Source organism: Passer montanus, unplaced genomic scaffold, assembly GCF_014805655.1.
Source record: "Passer montanus isolate IOZ18808 unplaced genomic scaffold, ASM1480565v1 scaffold117, whole genome shotgun sequence".
Taxonomy (NCBI): Eukaryota; Metazoa; Chordata; class Aves; order Passeriformes; family Passeridae; genus Passer; species Passer montanus.
In genome coordinates, this window is record NW_024358389.1 from 157205 (window position 1) to 171807 (window position 14603).

The 14603-nt window shown below is 38.2% G+C and overlaps 1 long non-coding RNA gene across 1 annotated transcript; it reads right to left on the reverse strand.

Annotated features, from left to right (window-relative positions):
- Window positions 1-1557: 1557 nt before the first annotated feature.
- LOC120496669 lies at window positions 1558-14260 on the reverse strand. The gene is made up of 3 exons (XR_005626341.1): window positions 14060-14260; window positions 6440-6511; window positions 1558-2435 (listed from the first exon to the last, which is right to left on the reverse strand). It is a non-coding gene; the product is annotated as an uncharacterized LOC120496669 (long non-coding RNA).
- Between the last annotated feature and the right edge of the window lie 343 nt (window positions 14261-14603).

Below are 14603 nucleotides of genomic sequence, written 5' to 3' on the forward strand. Positions count from 1 at the left end.
AATAAGGCCTTGCATAAAAACCCAAAGTCAACCATAAAAAAATCACATAAAACCCCAAATTAAACCATTGCCACAGCTCCAACAACATTTTCCAAATTTATCTTTGCCTTCATGAATTTGACACTTGAGCCTTAATTTTCAGAATTCTTTGTGAGCACTGCCAGCAGTGCTGAAGTGAGAAAAGCAGTTCAGCTCTCTGGAAAGCTGTTCCACAGTCTCTCAAGCATCTAAAGTCAATGAAATATTGGTTTTTAAATATTGGTTGTGATTAGCCAGTGAGAGAGACTTGCTGCACTTCATCTCAGACTCCATCCTGGGTTTCAGGCAATCCAGAAGCATCAGGCCTGCTTCAGGAGAACCAGGAATGTCTTTGTCCCAAATATTTCACCCAGAAGAGGTCCTCCTACCCCAAAAAATATATTGTCCCATACAGTTCTTGTCTACCAAAAGTGTCAGTGTTTCCTGCTGTCAAACTGCACTCAGAACCTTGCATTTTTCTGGCTCACAATGTCAGGATTCATTCTTTGCAAGCCATAAAAGCTTTCACAAGAATCCCAGAGGGTGAAGAGTCCTTTTAGGCTGTGTTTCCTCCCAACACCCACCCTGTTTGCAGTGACTTTTCCCTGGTTTTAGCACAGGGTAAAGGTGGGTGAGAGGAGCAGCCTGCAGACGTGACTGATCTTCTGTCATCTTTCTCCTGAAACATCACCTCCGACCAGCACTTTTGCAATTTATGTTATCAGGAGAGGAACAGGAAATAGTGGTTTGCTAACAGCTGGAAAAATCAAAATATAGGATGTTTCAGAGGTGGACTGCCACATTCTCCTCCACCACCACATCCATGTGGGTTCTTTCCAGACAGAGAATTTGGGATTATTTATACATTTATTTTTTTATTTTTGCAATCACCCTCTATTTTTAAACCTCTAATATTGGTGTGCATAATCTCAGAGGAGACAGCATCCCTAACTGTGGGTTTGAGAAAGAGTCTGCAGGAAATTTGAGTTTCTTTTTACACAAAATTATAAATTTCAGCTCCTTTCAAAGAATGGGCAGTGACCTGCTGTGTGCTCCTTCTACAAAAGCAGATTAGATTAGATCATTAAATTAGATAATTTTTCTTTGGAATTGTAAATTCTTCAAACGAAAATGAATGTCTTCATTATAATTTTTGCAATAAAACAGCACAATTGTGCATTGTTTAGGTGCTGCTGAGGTATCAGCAGTAACTGGTCACTGCTGTTACCCAGCTGCCTGCCAGAACTGGGAAAAGCCATAATGGGCAGTCCTCAGAAAAGAAATCAAGGCACTTTTTCAGACAGAATCCATGATTCCTCCAAATCTCCTTTTCCACCCATTTTTATTCCCAACAATTTGTGTAGACTGTGGCACATTCTCTACAATACACTCACTGGCTTAAAATAGTCACTGTGCTCACTCCATTTCTTTTTCTGGCAAAAGTAGAATTCTGCTGTAATTAAAAAAAAAAGCAAAAAAAAAACCCAAACAAACAACAAAAAAAAAATAAACCTACCAGCAGAAGAAAGATCCTGCTGGTGTTCACAAGGCCCCAAAGATTTTGCACAAGGTTCATCTTTTTAATTAGAAATTGAAAAATAAAGAGCATAACTTTACCCAGTGAGGTGCCAGGCCCAGAGAACACATCCCATGTGTGTTCTGCAAGTGTGGTTGAGAAAGTCAGCACTGTGAAACACACAAGGCATAAACATGTATTTTTTTAGCCATATGACATCAACTTATAATTAGTTTGTTTCACTCAAATTAGTGCAGCATATGGGCACACAGAAGAACTTTTCTATAATAAACAGCCTCAAAAGACTTCAACTACCATAAAACATATTTATATGGAGCTGGAGTTTGGATTGAACATGCTGTGAACCTGAAATTTGATAAACTGGAACTCCCCTTGACAGGCCACTCATGGAAATCCACTTCTAAAATAACTCAGCATTTAAAATCAAGGCAGCACAAACTGCAGAACTTGCAGCACAGGCAGCCACTGTCATTTAGTTGCACAAAATATTGCAGCTGCTCCCTGCACTCCTAGAGCCACCAAAGGAAAATTCAACCCCAAGTTTTTTCAAGGGATTGACATTTTTTTCCCAGAACTGTGCAAACAGTTTTTATCACTGAATGTTGGAGAGTCAAGCAGCAGAGTTCCTGGACAAGGCTCATGATGCCTTGTTGCCATTTCATTGCATTGGGAATATTGGGCTTTGCTGTATTTTTTTATATTATTCACCAAAATTAATTTTAACCTGGGTAGAGTAGAACAAACACAGTGTGTCTCAAGACCAAAGGGAGAAATTATTGCTGATTTTTCTCTCTCTGTTAGGCATTTCTGATGCTGCTGAACTGGTTATTTCTTTCAGTCCTAAAAGCTTTCACTGTTCTTCTGTAAGAGCAAGTTCTTACTGTAAAAAGAGAGTAAAAAAACTAATCAGTAAAACATGAATAGAGGTAAAACTCATCAGCACAGGCCCTGTTAATTATGAAGTAAAAGTATAAAACAAATAGAAAGAGAACCTTTAAAACACCTCACCTTTAGCACATCACAGTGTGCAGATAAACTGAACACTTCAGGGATGGGGCAGCCACACCTGCACAAGTGCCTCACCACCCTCACAGTAAAGAATTTCTTCCTAAAATCTGACCCTCTTCCAGTTTAAAACCATTGCCCCTGGTTCCCTGGTGCAGAGCCCTGTCCATGTTTCCTCTGGACCCCATTTAGGTGTAGGAAATCTGCTCCAAGTTCTCCTGAAGCCATAAACATCCATTTTAGCCCTCCCAGGTGAGTGTGTGATGTGAATATTTTTTTTATTTTTGCCCCATATTGGCCACTTGGATTACAGCTGATTCCAGTGGGCCTGTCGTGCCACTTGGGAACTCAGCTTCAGATGGAAATTGTGAATTTTCTGATGAAGAAAGAACACATTGCTCTGTTCTTGGTGTCCAGAAGGGTAATATAATAACTTTCATCTCAATGGGTAATATAATAATTTGCATCTCAAAGGGTAACACCATCATTTTCATCTCAAAGTAGCCCCAAGTCCTTGACTGAGTTTTGAGTCCCAAATCCTTGAGTGAGCCAAAAATCCAAAGCCACTGAGGACTCCTGCTCAGGCTGTTTGGAGCATTAACCCTGAGGCTCAAGCTTTCTAGTTCATGGCTTTCCAGGTAAATTAAATATACTCTCAAACCAAGCAACAACAGGGTATTTATTTCATGGTTATCAAGTCCCTAAATTAAACAGAATCATTATCACTCCCCCAACAATTTAATGCTTGCAGCATGAGGTTATTTCAATTAAGAAAATAGCTCAGCTCTGGCTAAATAAATAAGTGATGTCATTCTTCATTCAGACCTCCAGATTCTTTGGTGTAAAAACTTCCCTTAGGAGAGGTTTTGGGACACGGTGGCTCCTCTGAGACTATTTCCATCTCTCAATTTCTCTAATCTCTTCTTCCTTCCTTCCTCCTGTCTGTTTCCTTCCCTTTCACTATAAACTGGCCAGTATTTAACTCTAATGCTTCCAGCCTGCCCAACATGCTTTTAGAATTGGGTGGTTGTTGGTTTGTTGTTTTGTTGGGGTTTTTTTATAACCAGAAATAAGGTTTAATTTAAGGTAATTACTTCCCCATTTGGAGAGCTTTGCTATTTGCAGGGCCTTATTTTTTTCCCCATGTCAAATTAGCAGGAGAAGTTAGTTTTAAAAGTGATAGTTTTCTTCTAAAATTGTTCTTCAGATTAAGGGTAGCGCTCAAAACCAGAAACTTCTCACTCATGTTGAATTTCTGCATGTCTAGAAACAAAAGTGGTGCTATCAGGAAATTATTGAGGGGAGGAAGAGGACAAACAATGGCATAGACTTCCAGTGAAAATATGTATTTAAGCCTGATCACCAATTAATATGGACTTCCAAATAAATTAATCTTTAAATCAGAAGTGTCCAGAGTCCTCCCAGGAATAAAAAATGGGCCCACTGGTAAATATATTTTTCTCTAGAACTGTTTTTTTGGGTTTTTTTCAGTAACATCTCTAATATGGCACTGAGAACTCACAGTCACTCATAAGGATTGAATCTGCACTTACAGTGGAACAACAGCACTTTGTGGAAATAAAAGTATTAATAAATGCAAATATTAAAAGGACCATTGTCCACTGATAGGAGTCAGTGAATAGGACAACCTGAGTGGGAAAATGGCATAAAATTTCAGAATCCAAACATCACTTTGTGGAATGAAAAGTGTTAAACAAATGCAAGTATTCAATTGTCCACTGTGGTATTTTCTGAGACTCCCGTCTCAGAGGGCTAATTTATTATTTTTATTTTTATTATTTTATAATCTACATAATATTAAAGAATGCTATACTAAAACTGTACTGAAGAATAGAGAAAGGATACAGACAGAAGGCTAAAAGATACTACTCAAAAACTCGTGACTCTCTCTTCTAGAGTCTCACACAGTTTGGCCATCAATGGCTAAGTCAAAACAATTCACATGTTGGATAAACAATTTTCAAACTACATTTCAAAGCAGCAGAACACAGGAGAAGCAAATGAGATAATACTGTCTTCTTTTTTTCTCTGAAGCTTCTCAGCTTCCCAGGAGAGAAATCCTGGGCAAGGGGGATTTTCCCAGAAAATATGAGAGTGACAGTCCACTGATAGGAGTCAGTGAATAGGACATCCTCAGTGGGGAAACTGGCATAATTTCAGAATGCAAACATCACTTTGTGGAAATAAAATTGTCAATAAATGCAAATATTCAATGGAGCATTGTGCACTGATAGGAGTCAGTGAATGGGACATTTTTAGTGGGAAAACTAATTTCAGAATCCAAACATCACACCCTCAGACAGATCCCTTTCTTCTGTTTGGAGTGCTGTGTCTAAGCCGTAAGGATTCTTTATTATTTTGGGGTTTGGGACCCTAAAGAGGCCTTTGGATGTGTGCAACTGGTTTGGAGCACAGGCTGAGCTGGCAGCTTGCATGTGAGCAACAAACCCAGCCCATATCCAATTTACCTTTAAGCTACACAGCCCTCAAATCTGGAATTCTGCTTTGGTCAGCAGTGCCATCAGCCTGTATTTACTGAAAAACACCACTATTAGTTTGAAATATGTGTTATGTATAGGCATGCCAAAGGATCTTGAATTTATTTGTGTTTCTCTGCAAACAGTGAAAATATAAATTCTAATATATGTGTAGAGTGCAGATAGAATGACACAGGCCAAGGGGTATTCATGCAAATGTTTTTTATGGGTGGTCTTTGGGGAAATGACAGTTATGGTAAAACTTCTTTGGACCTGGCTCACACACAAGTCTGGTGAAAGGCTGGTCCAGAAAACTCTAAAAATTACCAAAAAAACCCCCCAAAAATGTAAGTAAGAAAATCATGCTCAAAAAATAGCTGCAATTGATATGGGTTTCTGTGGAGCTGTACTGATTTTTGATATCTAGCTCCTAAGACAGTATTTAAAGGACAATCACCCAGATTGCACTTATGCAGTTTAAAAAAAGATCTTCTGTGTCTGAAAGGCCAAAAAAAGCCAGCCTAATCAGCCAGAATAAACATATTTAGCAGTAATAACAGAAGAATTCTTCATATCTGCAGCTGATAGCAATTTAAAATGAGTTAATTTTCAAAAATTTCACTCTGAGTTACTGGGCAGTATACAGACATTCTTAGTCCCAAGAAGCACATACATAAAGGATATAGATGTGAAAGAAATAAATGGAACAGGATAAATACATTGGAATTGTGTGGCAATGGAGTTGTTAGGGAAGAAAAGAGGTTGGAATATTGGTAAGGGAAATCAGAAAAGTTTAAATGGATCTGAGTTACTGAGTCCATTTTGTTGGCCTGACCAAAGCTTGGTGTTTTGTGTCCTAAATTACAATACCTAGCAAGAAAAAAAATTGGGGTTTGTCTTTGATCCTCAGTTAAAGCAGACTGAGAAAATCCCTTAATAATTGGTTAATAGTTCATGGGGCTAAAATTGTTCTTGTAGCACAATCTGTGGGAACAACACAGGAGAAACATTTCCTGCAGAAAGAATGCTGAAGTTTAATTACTGCACATCACACGAGGGAGAATTTCAATTTTTAGGGCCCTGGGTTCAGGCAGTTACTAGGTAGCCAGCTTGTAGTGGAATATTGATTCTTTATTCTAATCTCTGCTGTGCCAGAGAACAGTGGAGGGGCCTCATTCTCATGATGGGGTAGGAGGAATGCTGCACATTTCTTAGCTCTTATCATCATGTACATTGCTATGGCAGGCAGTTTAATTAATAACTGTCACATCTTGTCATTTATCATTACCCAAACAGGAGGGAAGGACCCTTCCATGTGCATGCTGTACAAAGAAATTAAAGTTTTCTCCCCCAGTCTCACGGGTTTGCTGCTGTCACTCACTTGTGTTGTCCTTTCTGCAGCTCAAAGAATTGCATCTTATCTTGCTCCCAGGACTGGGCATTTATTTATGTCCTGTAAAACAAAAATACATGAAAGCCTTGTGGATAATCAACCAGTATTGCTGGGTAGAGTTAAATTATTGAGTTCATTTGCAGAAAACATTTGCTACTAGATTTTAAATGTAAAGGCATTAGATTATTAGATTATTGAATTCACCAGAAAACATTTAGCACTAGATTTTAAATATAAAACCATTAGATTTATTGAGTTCACCAAAATTTACCACTAGATTTTAAATGTAAAAATATTAGATTTATTGAGTTCACCAGAAAACATTTAGCACTAGATTTTAAATGTACCACAAGGAAGACTCTTCCATAAGCAAAGAAATGCAGAAACACCACAGTCAGATAATGGTGTCAAAATAAGCTTTTTTCACTGACTTTAAATGTCATCAGAGCAATATCTTATTTTCATATCACAAAGCTAAATACTAATGAGTTCATTTAATTAAATTGCTCATCTTTCTTTGGAATCACATGCAGCACATAGGAACACTCTGGGTACTGTAGGAGATTTTGTTCCCAACTGTCAGGCCTAAAAAACTTTCTCTCTGTGAATGCTTTGATTTTTAATAGCAATTTGCAGGAACAACCAATTCCAGCTGAAATGAGAGAGGCAGAGTGATAGACACACCCCCCAAACACAATGCATTTCTGTAAATAAAAATAAAAAATTTATTAGATGTACTTTATCATCAGGGACAGCAGACAGGGAAGCAGAACCCCACAGACAATTGTTAAGCTTAAAAAAACCCCAAACTGAACTACATTTACTGTGTGCAATACACTGAATTGTGATAAATTTTCATGTTGTGATTGCAGACAGAGCTCCCTGTGTCTGTCCAGGATAAATGATGGAGCACCTCTGATGGAGCTGAAGGGCAGCAGGAGTGATGGACTCCTGCAGGGACTGCCAGAACCCCCCAGGCAGAAAAAGGGTGCTGGCTGCCTTTAAAGAATCATTTTAAAGGAATTTGTTAAAGCCACCAGGATGATTCAGGCCATGTTTTCGTCAGGAAAACAGCTGAGAAAACTGTGGCATATGGCAGTGCTGGAACCCTGGTTTCTGAGAGTTTTGGACTGTCTGTACTGACAGGCTCTGACCCCCAAGAGAACACTGCATTGACCTGAGGCTGTGGAAGAGCTTCCAAAATTAAATAATAGAACTGGGATTGTGAGTGTGGAGTTTAAATAGAAGTGTGTAACATCACAGGGTGGAAAACTTAGAGTTTAAGGGTTTAGAATATAGTAATAGATATAGAGCAAGATGGAGGTTTTAGGGCAGATGCTGGTCCTTCTTCTTCCCTTCTTCTTCATCTTCTTCTCCTTCTTCTCCATGGGTTTGGGTGGTTTTGTGTAAATGGATAAAAAATCCACATTGCAGGCCATGGGTGGTTGGTTATTAGGTTAAAAGTAAAAATAATTTAGATATCATTTCTTAATTGGACAGTAAATCCTTAAAAGGCCTTGCAGAGAGAGAGATGAGGCTCCACTTTTAGTTTGTTGGAGTGAAGTGCTGCAGAACTCGGGGTTTGTGAGGCTTTAACATGGGTAAGAACTAATAAACATCTGAGTCCCAACAAGAAATACCTTCTGATGATTTAATCCTGACCTTGGCAGAGAAAAGAAGCAAAAGAAAAGAAGCAAAAGAATCCACAAGGCAGTGTGACCCCCTCGGGTGTCCCAGCTCTGTCCCTCAGGCTGACCCCATGTGCAGGAGAGCTCCTGGGGAATATGTCCCTTTCAAACTCTACACCAACATTTCCTGAAGAGAAGACATGCTCAAACACCAGCACACAGATAAGTGCAAACAAGAAAATCCTGCACCAGAGCTTGTGAAATCCTCTGGTCTAAAATGTCCCAGGGACAAAAAGCAAGAGGCACGAGATGGAGCAAAGGACAGAGACCTTTCCATGGCAGAACCAAGGCTCGGGTGGCAAAGAGCTGAACTGTGAGTGCATTTTAATCAGGAGATGTGGTAACTCTGGCCCCTTCTGGCTGCACTAAATTGCCCTGTTTGGCTGGAGCCAAGCTGAAATAGCACCTTGGGCATGCATCAGGAAATGACCTCAGAATATAGGAAGCCTCAGCCTCTAGGTGATAAGTAAGGGCCCAACAAATTAATCTCATCATCTGCATTCATCTTTGGACGCTGCTCTGTGCCAGGCCACAGTGTGTGGGCTGCAGCCTATTTTTTTTCATTTGTCTAAGTCAAATTGGTAGTTTGAGTTACTATGATACAAATGTTCTATTCTGTGCTGTCTGCATGGCAGATTGTTCCTACTGAAATAGGAAGAATGATCATGTCATACTTTACAGACCTGTGGACAAATGATTATCAGCCTTCTTTTGGCAATATATCTTGAATTATACATTATATAAGTCTGGTGAAGGGACTTCATGGACATCCTCTGCCTATTTTCCTTCAATGTCCCTTTATATTAATAATTGTAACTTAATTATTTATTATGACATTCAGAATCTACTAATTTCTACAGTCTAGCTCTGAATTGCATTCCTCACTGTATTATTTCGGCCTTTCAAGATCAAAAATCACATCTAAGTGAAATGGAAAAAAAGAATTGCCTTAGACTCATGATTGGAACTTAGGTATGCTATTAAGAAAAGAAAAAGAAAAATAAATTACTTCCCATTACTTTATAGAGAACAATCCACCCTCCATTTCAAAGAAATACATTTATTTTTCCAAAATATTTCAGTAAATTTTGCTGTCCTCAGTATGTTTCAACAGCAGAAAGAACAGAATCATTACTTTTTTTTTTCCTTTTTTCCCTGCCACACACAGTGACTCTATTGCAGACATAAGGAGGACAGGCAAACCTTTCTTTTGCCTGTATTCCATCTTTCTTCTGTTCATTTTAGAGATAGCAAATGGAGGATTTGGGTGTTTTCTCCAAACCTATTATTTATTCTGAAAACTAAATGCTTTAAGGCACAGGAAGACCAATTTGTGTGCAGAGTTTTTAGACTCTTCAATAAATTTATGAATGTGTACTCAAGACACAAAGACCCCAGAGATTACTGTGAGAAATAATCCTGTTATTGCAATATCAGTCCTTATGATTAATTTCTAATCTTTGGCAAATGATAAAAATCATGACAACAACCAGAGGAGCATATATGTAATATAATTCATTTTCCAGCTCCTTTTCTTCATTCTGCAGACAGTAGCTAACAATATATTTAATAACTCATCCCTGAATGGTGGTTACACGTGAAAGATGCACCAAAAGTGAATTTTCTGTTTGTCTCTGCTTTCTAGAAAAGGGGAAATTATTCCTCTTGGATGAAATCTAAGGCATGCACAGATGGGAGTACAAGTGGTTTTTACAGGTACAAACACATTAATATTTCTATTGTAAGACTCTATTAGTTTAGTTTCTTCTACCCTTTCTATTTGGTAATAGATTTTTACTCCACAAACCATTGAACCAAATGCCTCTCAAATAAGAACACCCTGCTGGTATAAGCCATGGAAGGAGGTTTCCAGGCAAAACTCTGTGGCAGGTAACACAGAAAGGAGAAAAAGGGATTTTTTGTGCCAGTGGGTATTGCAGGAGAGGCAGTTTGTGGAAGGATTCTTTCTGGAATATTCTCAATCTCTTACTCCAGCAGTGTCTGTATGTCTCTGCTTTGGACAAACACAGAATTATCTGCCTCCCAAACTGAGCTGGAGTCCTTAGGTGTGCCAACTGCCTAAGAATAAACAGTAGCAGAGAGCAAAATCCATAAGAGAAAGACCCTGTGAAGAATTAACTCTGTTGGAAACCTAGGAGATTGGAAAATATACATTTACCTATCAAAATTCATGCCAAATCCCAAGCTCTCAGTAAGCTGAAGGCCTAGGACTGGCTCCTGTGGGGAGAGGCAATTCTTGCTCCTGCAGACACAGATCTAAAGTTGGTCAAGGTATGAGAACTTACAAATCTTTTTTTTTTCCTTTGCTTCCATGGTTAAAAGAAGTTTAACACTTTAAACTAGGAAAATTCTTCATGTTCTAAAGGAAATTCAATATGTTCATGCATATTTGGATGGCTAAACAAATTGGAGTGTAAAATGTTCACTGTTTCTGCACAGTGGGTGAGGCAAAGATACTAACTTAAAAGTTAAACAAAGTGGCCCTTAAAAATCTATTCACACTAGGATTTACTCCATGATCCCCTACTTATGATACATAAAACTGATTTATAGATGGCCTTACAAAATTAATGTGATAATGAAGGGGATGGATATTCCCTCTATGAAAGTCCAAAGCTCTGTGGCTCAGAATTCTCCACTTTGGCTAAGAGGCCAGAGACAAATGCATTTTGCCAAGGAAAGGGAGAGAAAAGAAGTCAGAAGCTGATTTATTCATTAGCCTGTACAAAAGCATAACACTTTGAAATTGTCACTGCAATAACAACTGCAGCTACAGGGACTAGAATTCAAATATTAGGAAAAGAAATTTGCTTTCTAATTCTCTGGGCAAGGGAAGAATTCGGGTTTAGCTTGTGCTTGCTATCCTTTTGTTGACACTTTTTGCTGAAATCCCCTGCACCAGCCTTGGGTTGGTCTGGCTTGGTCACCTCCAGTTACCCACTGGGGTCACTGTGACATCTCAGGAACACCAGACTGGTGAACTCCCAAAGCTGGCTCGTGGCTGCAGGACCATGCTGGTAGAACACTCCATTCTCTGCGTTGTTCCTCCTGCTGGTTTTCTCCTGGGAGGGGACCAGGACAGCCAGAGGCTGGGGATACACCCTCAGGGCTGTTCTCTTGAGTGACAACCCAGCCAGTTTGGCTTCAGCAAAAATTCCTCTCTTCAAACCCTAATTACTGTGCTGGCACAGCACTCTGAGTGGTTTTTCTAATTGTTTGTATTTATTTGCAAAGTCTCTACTGCACAGGGCCCTGTGATAAATATAATTCCACTCATGGCTAATTCGATGCTTTTTTGGGGTAGAAGGGAGAGTAATTTCATGGTAAACCATAATTACTAGCACAAGAAGTACCTTAATTGCCAATCCAATCTGAGGGAGTAGCTGAGGCTCCAATCAGCCTAATTAGAATTCTACTTGTTCATAATAAATAAGTGGTAATTCCTAATTGGACCTAGCCTACAGTATTCTAAAAGTGTGGATTTAATGTCAGTTTGTGTTTAATTTTGGCCATTTCCTACTTGCAGTGGACTGACAGTCCAGCACAGAACTGAGCAGAGCATCTGAGGCCTTTAAGTCTTCTCCTGTTGCTGGCTTCTAGTGGCAGAACAGACAATTTAATAATGCAATTTATCACTGTTGAGTGCTGAGCTCCTGAATATCTCATTCCAGCTGTAGGTGTAACATATAGACACCTATATGGTGGAAAGAGTGAAAAATCCTTTTAGCATTCCCTGTTCCTCACCTTTACTGATGAAACCACACTCATTCAGAGGTTAAAACCATCTTATGTTGTTATTTGGGTCATTTATGGCTAGAAAGCAGGGTTTCTGATTGCTGCCAAATAAAAAGAAATATTATTACAATATACTGATAGCTTGGCTGTTGGATTAAGCGTTTTTCTGACCCAGAGATGGGGTGATTGAGAGGTATTTTAAAAACTTTTATTCCATTTTCAGTCTCATGTGAAGGGTGGGAGAATACAGATGTTATAATTCACATCATCACAATCAGAAGGTAATTATTTCCTAATTACAAAACACTATAAGTGTTTCTTGGCCTATCAGCTTTCACCACACCATGCTGTAAATGTCTTAAAGCCAATCATCTAAAATTGCCCCTCATGGCTCCTACAACAATACATCTTTCTTAGTTTTATTTCTCCTTCTATCAAACTTGAAAAATCCTCTACAAATTCATTTCCCACACTTGGCTCCAGCTGTTTATCAAAGATGTATTTAATCCCAAGCATAAATCCCATTGTGCCTGAAAGGAGAGAGCCAAGTAGGTGTTTATTATTTCTTATCAGTGAAACTGTTTCATAACTGTGAGTTTTGTAGCTTTTTATTAGTTAGGCACAAAATGGTTAACTATCTTTTCTTACAAGGTCTTTTAAGAATAAACTATCTAATTGAGAAAGGACTCTTAGATTATTTCCCTTTTTAACTCAATAACTGATCTTTTGAAGTTCATAACATGGACTTTTTTGTCTAATTACATAACACTATTTAAACTTATGAAGAAGAAGGAAGAAAAAGCTGAAGAAGAAGGAAGAAGAAAGTAAAGAGCAACAACTTGTCTCTGCCTTAAAACTTCCATCTTGTTTTATATATATTTATATATTTTAGAACCCCAAACTTTAAGTTTTCAACTCTCTGACATTACACACTTCTAACTAACCACACACTCATAATCTCGATACTCTTAATTAATTTTGGAAGCTTGTTCTACAGCTTTAGGTTAAATACAGTGTTCTCCTGTGGGTCTGTGCCTTCGAGCACAGAAAGTTTAAGATTCTCAGCATCCAGGGTTCCACCAGGATATCTCCCACTTTTCTTTCCACATTTTACTGAACTCCATAACTGAGATACTCTTACAACACTAGCAAAACAAAGCATCATAAAAGTATTTCTTCCATGGTTTCCCTTATTTCTCTTTCTAAGAACTCACTGGTTGGTAATGGGAATATCTTGTTAGACCTACAAACACATCCTGACTTGTGGTTGATACATGTGACAATTAGATTTGACAATTAGAACATTACAGTAATAAAAATTTTACAAATTTTCATTTCCAGTGAACCTTACCAGTCTCCTGATCTTTACCACTAATGGGGAGCTGAAGATTTATTAATTACAGCAGCTTTGTATCTTAAAGATTCCCTAAAAAAACATGGCTAAGAAGCATGTGAGAATCTGAGAGAAATATTGTGGCACCAACCTGGTCTGGCAGGGCTCTGTCTAAGGAGTCAGAGTCACGTTAACCAGTCAGCCTGGCTGGCCAAGAGACAAATGCCCAAATATCCAAATCCTCAAATATCCAAATATCCAAATATCCAAATCCCCAAATATCCAAACCCCCAAATATCCAAATATCCAAATATCCAAATATCCAAATCCCCAAATATCCAAATATCCAAATATCCAAATCCCCAAATATCCAAATCCCCAAATATCCAAATCCCCAAATACCCAAATATCCCACCCAAACCCCAAATGTCAGGGTGTTTCAATCTGTCAGTGACCTACAGCTGGGCACAGTGTAACACAGACTTTGGAATCAGCAGCTCCTCTTTACCCCTTTTATTTTTATTTACCTTTTTATTTTTAGGATTTTTCCCCTTTTTTTTCTCATATTTATTTTCTTTTCTTTTTTTCTCTTTTTTCCCCAATTCTGAGTTGTTCAGAAATAAATAGAATTCCTTGGGGGGTTTTTAGATCAGCTTCTGTTCTCAAGCTCCTGGGCAAATACTTCCTTACTTGCTAGAGGGCTTAAGGCCCTGGGAACCCAGCAAGGGGCGAGTGCAGGAGCTGCTCACACTCTTTCTTACCAAGCTAAAAATCACTTTTTCTATCAATCAAACCCTACATGAGGCCTCCTTCAACTTACAGGCTCCTCACCTTTGTGCTGTGATCCTGCCAGTCACTGTCATGGCAACCACAGAGACCATTCCAAAGGAAACTGCTGCTTTTTGGGGTAACCAGCTGCTTGGCATTTTAAAAAATAAAATATCCAATAGAAAAAAATATTATTTACCTTTTTTTTTTATCATGCATGGAAATAAGAAGAATAAGACATGAAAATGTGAAAATAATTTTTTTTTCTCCATAACTGTTGCATCCTGAGTCAAGTTTGCCTCACTGTCTTTGAGCAACAAAGAACAGGAGTGAGTAATATATATAGAGAGAGGATTAATAATATATACAGGAGTAATTTTATATATCTATTAGCAGGAGTATAAAATATACATAAAAACAGGAGTAATTATATATATTAGCAGGAATATAAAAATATATATACTAACAGGAGTGTAATATATATATAAACAGGAGTAATAATAATATATATATTAATAGGAGTATAAAATATATTTATATTTACAGGATTATAATATAAATATTAACAGGAGTATTTATATTTATATTTATATATATATATATAAAC